Genomic DNA, 9,334 nt, shown 5'->3' with positions numbered 1-9,334 from the left:
TAATAAAATTGGAAGGAAAGGATGAAAATGGATTGCCGCCACCTTGAAAAAATCAAGAAAGGCTCAGTAGAGACCAATAATAGTAATAGTCTAAAAATACCCTCTCAGTGTCAAATCCAAAAGAAATCAGTGAGAAAAAACTGAAAGCATACTAGAAGTTCAGAGCAGGACCACAAAGAGATAGATTTTGCATAGAAAAATCCCAAAAATAAAAAGCATTCTCAATGAAATAGAGTTGAGACAACAAGAGAGGAGAGAAACAACCAAAGAGAAAAAATAGGTAAGAGATGACAAGGCTAACTAGAACTTGATACCATAGCTATGAAATTTGGGCCTATAACTTGGTGCACATGCTTGTGATAACCACCTAGACAATGTATTTTGTTGCCCAAATGAAGGCAATTGCTTTGATCCTGTTTCTTCCAACCACTTTTCTTTGTTGTCCATAGAATCAATATGAAGAGACTTCCTAGGATTGTTATTGACCCAATAAATGAAACTAGTTATGAAGAGTATGAAATTCAAGATGATAGAGGAGTTTTTTGTCTTAAATAAGGAGCATAGATATATTTAAATGACCTTGATTAACCACTATTGAGCATGTGTTATATTCTTTCCACGACAAATCACGCGCGGGGAGGTCAGAGGGGGGGTGGTAGCCCCCCTCGTATGTTGCACCAGGTGTGGCAAGGGGGGTGGTAGGCTCTCTTGTATGTTGCACCGGTCGCAGTAGGGGGGTCACAGGGGCGTCGCTGCCCCCCCTGTCGGGGGCTATGCAAGGGAGCGGTAGCCCCCCTGCACGGGGTCCGGGGCAGTACTACGAGAATTTTTTTTGTCCCTATATTAGGTGGGCAGACCTACCTATGGTTTTGTGCATGGATTTCACACATGGTTTTTGGGCAATGATGGTTTTCTGTCCATGGTATTTTGTAGACTTGGTCAAGGGAACTACGATTATGTTCTAATCCAGGGTTAATGGATTGGGGTTTATGGATGCTTCGACATGTATATATATGTATTGTAACATTGAAAGGAATATAATGAAAAATCAATCTGGTAATCCCAATTTTGGGATCCATGGGAAAATCTATGTGTATATATCTATTTTATGTTTTATGCTCTCGCCATTGTTTATTTTCTATTTTTTATAATTTGTATGTAGGTAATTTTTTTACGGGGTTAAAACCTACAACCACAAACTATGAGGATTTCTTATCGAAATTCTCCATAAAGTTCTTAGTCTCCATGCTAGAACTCTTTCCATTTCTATGAAAATGTTTTGAATAGATGCATTAGTTGCAAAATGATGATCCTAGGATGAGTCAACTACCACATTGAACCACAAAACCACTGTCAAAATCCAAAGGTGATACTCCTTGCATGCATAGGGAGGCCTTCAATGCCCCGACCATGTGGATGAGGTCTCCACAACCACCCTTACTCATCATGTCCCAATAATATCCCACTATCAATGATAATAATCACCCATAGTGAGGAAAATTTAAAATAATTTTTTGAAAGTTATTTTAACATCCTTCATATTGGGCCGAGAGGTGGGTTGAGAAGATGTTGTCACCTAATTTTATATCTAAAAATAAAATAATACTTAATAAAAATTTTGAAAAATAATTAAAAAAAAATCGATGGTTGTCATAAATAAAATAATTCAATTGTTGCCTTAATTTTACATAAATTTATAAATAGTAGGAAAATTTTAGGGGCTAATATTTACAGGTGGACTAATTTTCCATGATTTTTCTTGGAAAAAAATAATAAAAATAAAAATAAATAAGAAAAAAAATAAAATGGACAATTTCCATTTTTTCTAAAAATAATTCTCCAAATTTTACAATATAAAATTATTTTAGCTTAAAAATTGTCAAAATTTTGTTGAGACTATACATAACATCATTAGAAATTTGAGTATTTTTACAAATATATCATTAAACATTTTATAGTTTGCATATTAAAGACTAGTATGATTCGCAAAGGTTTCTGAAAGCTAAGACAAATTCCCCATGTAGAGATAAAGTAATTGAAAGAAAAAACAATAATTTACTTTTTAGTATTAGAGAGATATGTAATGCTTGCACTACTTAATATGGAGTTCACACATGTCATGTAAAAATAATATCATTAATACTGTATGATATGGAATTCATTCTATATTCACTTCACATATGACATTGAAAACAAAAATATATTAATAACATTTTTTTACTATTAGTCATTAATAAATTATTTCAATATCCATATTAAATAGCATAATAATAATTAATATATATATATAGAAATCACGTTCATGTTTATTCCATTAATAAGTTCTTAATAAATTCTCTATAATTTCTTCGAGGCTTAATATATATATATATATATATATATAATTTAAAAAATATTTATAATAAAAATAATGCAATGTATTTTTATATATAGAGAGAAATAATATTTTATAGATATATGTTTTATATATATCTATATATATATATATATATAATTTTAAAAAATATTTATAATAAAAATAATGCAATGTATTTTTATATATAGAGAGAAATAATATTTTATAGATATATGTTTTCTACTTAATATGAAATAGCAAATCTTAACATTTCAATTTGTAAAGTGTGAATTATATAAAAATATTTTAATGTCCGGTATGCATATAATATATAAAACAAGTGAAAAAAAAAATGATATATATATATATAATGTTGTTAAAAATCATTGTAGGTATATCTTAATTTTAGATCTATTAAGAACCAAGAAGAATAAAAAATTTCAAGGTGTAAACCTTTCCTTATTTTTTGCACTCAAAAAAAAAAATTGCATCTTCAAAGATTTCTATCCCCCTCTAAATTGGATCTATGTTAATATAGTAACCTTTTCTATGTAAAAATAATCATTAATTTTTGTTTTTTAATTAATAACACTTTATTTTTTTAATTAAAATAATAATATTTTATAAATTTAAAATTTCCTTCTAAGTAAAAATATGATTAATTTTTTATTTATAAAAAAATTATTATTTTTCCATAATTTTATATATATATATATATATTCCATCCATCATTAGGGACAAGAGAGCTTCAATTCTAGAAGCACATCATCCACCATCTCATCCAGTGATCCTTGTCTCACCCTTGATTTCTCTCTCCTCCTTCCATGTACCACTTTTTCAAAAATTGTCTTATTAATTTTTCGCATAGTTTCCTTTTCTTTCTTTAAAATTTTTAGTCATCATTTATTACTTTTTAACAATATTATAGATATATTTCAACATCTTAATTTTTATTATTCCTAATAATCCTTAATATTAAAATCTTTTTATAATTTTTAATTTTTCTTTTTATTTTGCTTTTTTTTACCTTTATCTCGAAATGCCTATTGACTCGTTAATTCCCCTCTTCTTAATAATTCGTGGATCCAATTCCACTACATTTGTCATTCATAAAAATTTAAATTGATGTTGAAATATTGAATTATTATTTTTCTAATAATTTTTGAATCTAATAAGTTTATTTCTAATCTAATTCCTTTTTCAAAAATTTAATTAGATTTTATTATATTATTTTATCACTTTGTTATTATTAAATTTAAAATAATAACTTTTTCACTTAATTTATAAGGTCTAATCTAATTTAAGATTCAATTTTTTTCAAGAAATCAACAATAAAATAGAACGGGTCAAATATATTATTTATTTAATTTACAATTGACCGTTATATCAAATGACTCGTAATTCAATAATTTTTTTTATAAAAAGTTTTTCCGTACTCGTTTACTTACAAAGCTCTTTTTGGTCCATTATGACGAATGGAATTACAATCTACGAATGGAGTTACAATCTAAAACGTTGGACAAATCAACCATATTACACAATGCAATTCCAAAATATCTAACAATATAATTAATTGTGAAAATCTCCAATCAATAAAATTTAATATAATTAATTAACTGTGAAAGTCTCCTATCACTAAAATGTTTTGGATCTTTTTATATAATTAATATAATCCCTTACGAATTCATATGGCACTTTTTGATCTTTTTATATAATTAATATAATCCCTTACGAATTCATATGGCTAAATAGAAGGGTTGACATTTTTAATATAACCCTCTTAAGAGCTGGTAGGGTGAAATAAACGAGGTTGATGTTTTAAGAGTCGGTAGGGTTAAAATATATGTTATTTCAAGTGATTTTGACTTTTAAGAGCCGGTAGTGTTAAAATATATGTTATTTTAAGTGATTTTGACAACTTAACGGAAAAAGAGTCACTAGGCCACTAGAAATAGAAATAAATAAACTGTAACGAAAATTCCCGGCCGTATCTCTGCTAATGAGTCTTGCACATTAAGAGCCATCATCATCAGTAGTAATCGAAGGCAGCTCCGTCATGGGAATTGAACCCACGACGTTTCTTTCGATGTGGTAGTAATCGAAGGCAGCTCTGTCATGGGAATTGAACCCGAGACGTTGGTTTCGATGTTGATCGGAACGGGTAAGGGTGCTCGGGCTGTTTGTGTGGGAGTTTTCAGAAGGAGGTAGTCATCCAGAGCATGAAATGGATCAGAACCGGATGGAGCGCGTGGCGTTGCAGCGAGAGATTCTGGCTCACGGAAATTTAGTCGAAGCACCGGAGATTCTGGAAATTACCAGGAGCTTCCCGGCATCGCGTGCGTCTGTAAAGATCGGTCAGTCTGGCTCTACACGCCGCTGAGCTCGAACCGGGTCGTCCATGACGGAAGAAATGAAGAAGAAACTCTGAATATCTCAATAATATAGTTGGGATGAGGAAAATATGGTAGAATTATATTAATTAATTAAATGGTCTGAAAATAGCTATTTTGTTTTTGAAAAAAATTAAGAGTAGGCGTGTGGATTTGGTTTTTAATGGTGAAAATGGATCAGCATGATGATAGCAAAATTCTAGTTTATTCAAAATTTTGAAACTAGAACATTGTAACCTAGATTTTCCAACAAAATAAAAATGTATTATTCTTTTTAAAAGTAGAAAACATATTTTTATTTTTATTTTTATTTTCGAAGGAGGCAAAATCTATCAAACTCAGGTGTCAAACCAACAGTGAGGACAACCATCTCTGGTTGCTATCCGTGAATGTCGGTTTGACTCATCACTGTTATCAAGGAAAACCACGCCACCTGTAATAACCCGCTGGTGGTCCGTAAGGGAGCAGGCTTTCTCTCCTGCCAGATGTCTCTGGGTCTTGGGCTGTTAACCTGTTTCCTTACGTCCGAGGAAGACGAGCTCTTAGCCAAGCAGAAGCAGTTTTACGGCATACTCCAGGCCAAAGTAGAAAACATATTATAACTCACCCACAGTGAATAAAGTCATTTTTGGCTAATATATATATTTAAATTAAATTTTGTTTTTATTTATTTTTAAATATTTAAAAAAATTACACATTTCTTTTTCTCAGTTAAATTATGGAAAAAGTGTAAAAATTATATACATTTTGACATTCTTAGAATTAAATTCAAATAAATTGAAAATTAGATGAAATCAACTTTAAATGTTATTTTTAGAACTTTATACTTAATAGGTTTTAAAATTAAGTTTGTGATTTGTGATTAATATTTACAAAAGTTTTAGCTTAAAAAATTAGTTTTATTATTAATGTTAATACAATTTCAAGTAAGATTGTGATTTTTTGTTGCTTAAAAATTATTTTTGAATGCATAAATAGATTCAATAACTTGAGAAACTCTTAGTCACTTGAATTCTATACATTAAACAATTTAAACTCACTTTCTTTTAAATATTTGTTGAATGTTGATTAAAATTAACCAAAAAAAAAAGTACCCCAATAAAAACCATTTCATCTACAAGTTAAAATATACCTATCATATTTAAGAGAGAAAAATAATTGAAATGATATAAAAAATATGTATCAACACAATATATAAACATTATTCAAATAAATATAAATATATATATATATATATATTATAGGTAGTTATGGGAGAAACTAAATTAATAGTATAATAATAAAGTTTTTGTCCATATACCTAAAATGAATTAGATAACAAACCCAACAAATAATATTATCTGAAGTAGTATAATAATAGGTCGATTAAAATACACCTATCAACACCTATGATTGCAGGGAAGCTCTTACTAGCATGTCTAACAAAAAAGAGTAAAAAAGAATCAACATGAATATGTTGGGTATATCCTAATTAAAGGTGGAGAATTTGAGGTCTCTTAGCTTATGAATATGTTGGTATATCCTAATTAAAGGTGGAGAATTTGAGGTCTCTTAGCTTTTCAAATATGATTGAAACTGTGTGAATGAGTTTGTTTGAATGCATTTGTATTTCGTCAATGCACAAAAAGATTTTTTATTGGGTTTTCGAACACTTTATTAAAAAAATTCTAATGATAGTTTTTAGCTGCCAATAAATGTTTATAGTATGTATTTATATTGTTTGTGAGTCCTAATATTATTAGTATCAAGCATCCATCTTCTGATCTCTTTTTACATCAACATCAATGATGAATTGTTGTTCAACTCTAGCTTAGCTTTTCATTATATAAGGACTAATTCAAAGTACGTATAAAATATTTTAATGTCAAATATATGTATATTATGATGATGATGATGATGGTTAACGTCCACTAAGACCAAACTTTGGTTTATCGGACCTAAAGAAACGAATTATTTAGTTTGATTTAAGATTTTATTCCTATGCTCAAAAAGCTTAGAGAGAAGCCTCCCGAGCTCACTATATTAAATAAGTGAAAAAAAAAAAAAAAAAAAGTTAAACATTTTATTAGTGTGTTGCAAAAAATCAACTTAGATCTATCTTAACATTTTATTAGTGTGTTGCAAAAAATCAACTTAGATCTATCTTAACTTCAAATCTACTAAAAATCTGAAAGAAGCAAAATTTTTCCATGTGCAAATATTTCTTTAAATTTTGCACTAAAAAATAAGTCTACATCTTAAAAGACTTATCCCTCTAAAATAAATCAATGATAGTTTAGTCTAAAAACATTTTCTATATAAAAATAATCATTAATTTTTTATTTTTAAAATAATATCAATTAGTTTTAAAATTAATTAATAATATTCTAATAAATTTAAAATTTTCATATAAACTTTTTCTAAGAAAAAATAATCACTTATTTCTAATATTAAAAAAAAAACAATTTTTATTATTAAAATAATAGCTTTTATATAAATTTAAAACTGGCATATTATTAATTTTTTATTTTTAAAATAGTAAGTAATAGTTTTAAAATTAATTAGTACTAAGAGTGTATATTTCTATAGTTATGTAGTGAGATAAATTTCTGGATGAAACTATTTGGAGTGTCAAATTCCTTGACATTGGATGGAGTGTCCACCCAAAATATTAGACATCATTAAACATCTTCCACACAATTTCATCATAAAATTTCTCTCAACATTAATTATATATATATATATATATATATATATATATATATATATATATAAACCTTTTCTAAGTAAAAATAATTATTAATTTTTTTATTTCTAAAGATAATAATAATTATTTTTTATTAAAATAATGATACTGGTGGTGGTGTTGATTAAAGATATGGTCTCTCAGGGCTTAAGAAAGAAGGGAGGGAAGGATTCCGAGGTCTCTCGTTTTGTTGACTTAACAAGTCAACAAGGTTGGTAGTGTGACAAATGTTTGGAAAAATAGAACTAATATGAATAAACAAAGTTGGTAGTCTGACAAATATTTGGAAAAAAAAGGAATATGAATAAAGGCTAGGGAATTTAAAAAAATGTTTTTTCCTCTTAAACTCTCTTAATATCACAAAAAAATTATACAAAATTAAAATTATCCTATTAAATTTGATTAGTGTGATTAAATTTTGAAAATTTTCTTTTTCAAAATAATTAATATAACCATCTTAAAAATTGTTATAATCAAGTGTATTAAGATTTTCATACAAACCTTTTCTAAGTAAAAATAAGTTTTTTTTAAATAATAATATTTTTTTTATTAAAAAAAAGATGTATTTTTCATAAATTTAAAATTTTTATATTAAATTTGATTAGTGTAATTAAATTTTGAGCGTTTTATTTTTTTTAAATGGTTAATATAACCATCTTAAACACTGGTATGGCCAAGTGTCTGCTATCTCAAAGGATTTTGACACTTTGAATATTTCTCAATCAAAATTTGTTTCGGGCTATTATTGTATCTATGGGGCATATTAGTATTATACTATTTAAGTATCTCTAGGTTAACCTTAAAATTAAGTTTCCCTTAAACGAATTCCTATTAACGCTTTTTAAACCTTATAAATATCAATAATTAATAATATTGATATGGTTATCCTTAATAAGAATTTGGAATAAATATTCGTTTTAATAATTAGTGATTTAACCTGTAGGTTTAAAGATACCTTAATATTTAATAAACTCACCAACCTTGGATTATAAGTAAGAATAGATTTTGGATTATGATTTACCTAATATTTACCTAATATAATAAAACTCTAGGAATAATAGGTGAACAAATTGTTTAGATCTATCAAGATGATTTAGATTATGTAATAAACTTTTAATCTATTGGACCAATCTATTTAAATAATAAATATGATATAGACCTAACTTATAATAGATAATAATGACATTATTAACCTTAATAAATTTGGAATAAATATCTTTTTAATAAATACTGTTTTAACCTTTAGGTACCATAACATTAGTTTTAATAATAAACTATCGACCTTAAATTATTAGTAATAATAGTTTACCTTGGAATAATTATTACTAGGTAATTATGATTTACCATAATAGTAGTTATAATTTTCACCTAATATAGCTAATTCTCTAAGAATATTTAGATTATTATTTACTTATATAACTGATTGATTTAATGGACCAATCTAACTAAAAATATTAAATATGATATAGATCTTACTTACCAAAGACCATGAATTAATGACCCCATCTTAATTAAATATGTACATAATAAGAATAATACACCTAATGATTTACCTAATTATTTTAAAATTTACCAAATATTTACCTATTTTTAGCTTTTTAGAGAAATATTAATTGAATAATTTAATAATATTTTTTTAATATTTTTTTAATAAAAAAAATAAAATAAAAATTTTTAGTAGTTTGACCAAGGTATCTTGGTCAAATTAGCCGTTAGAAATGTAGCCGTTGGGATCTCTGCACACTCTATTTATTCACGCTAACCTAGATTGGTTCTTCATCTTGTCCTGACGATGAACCACACTGGTTGGTTCGAAACTCGTCGACAAAAGATTCGCTATGTGATTTTGCCGAAGATTATCTTACAATATTATGGATCACAGAA

The sequence above is a fragment of the Pinus tabuliformis genome, chromosome 9 (genome assembly GCF_031772625.1).
Source record: "Pinus tabuliformis cultivar Carrire ecotype Pingquan chromosome 9, CPIR1, whole genome shotgun sequence".
NCBI lineage: Eukaryota > Viridiplantae > Streptophyta > Pinopsida > Pinales > Pinaceae > Pinus > Pinus tabuliformis.
This window is presented reverse-complemented; position numbering follows the sequence as displayed.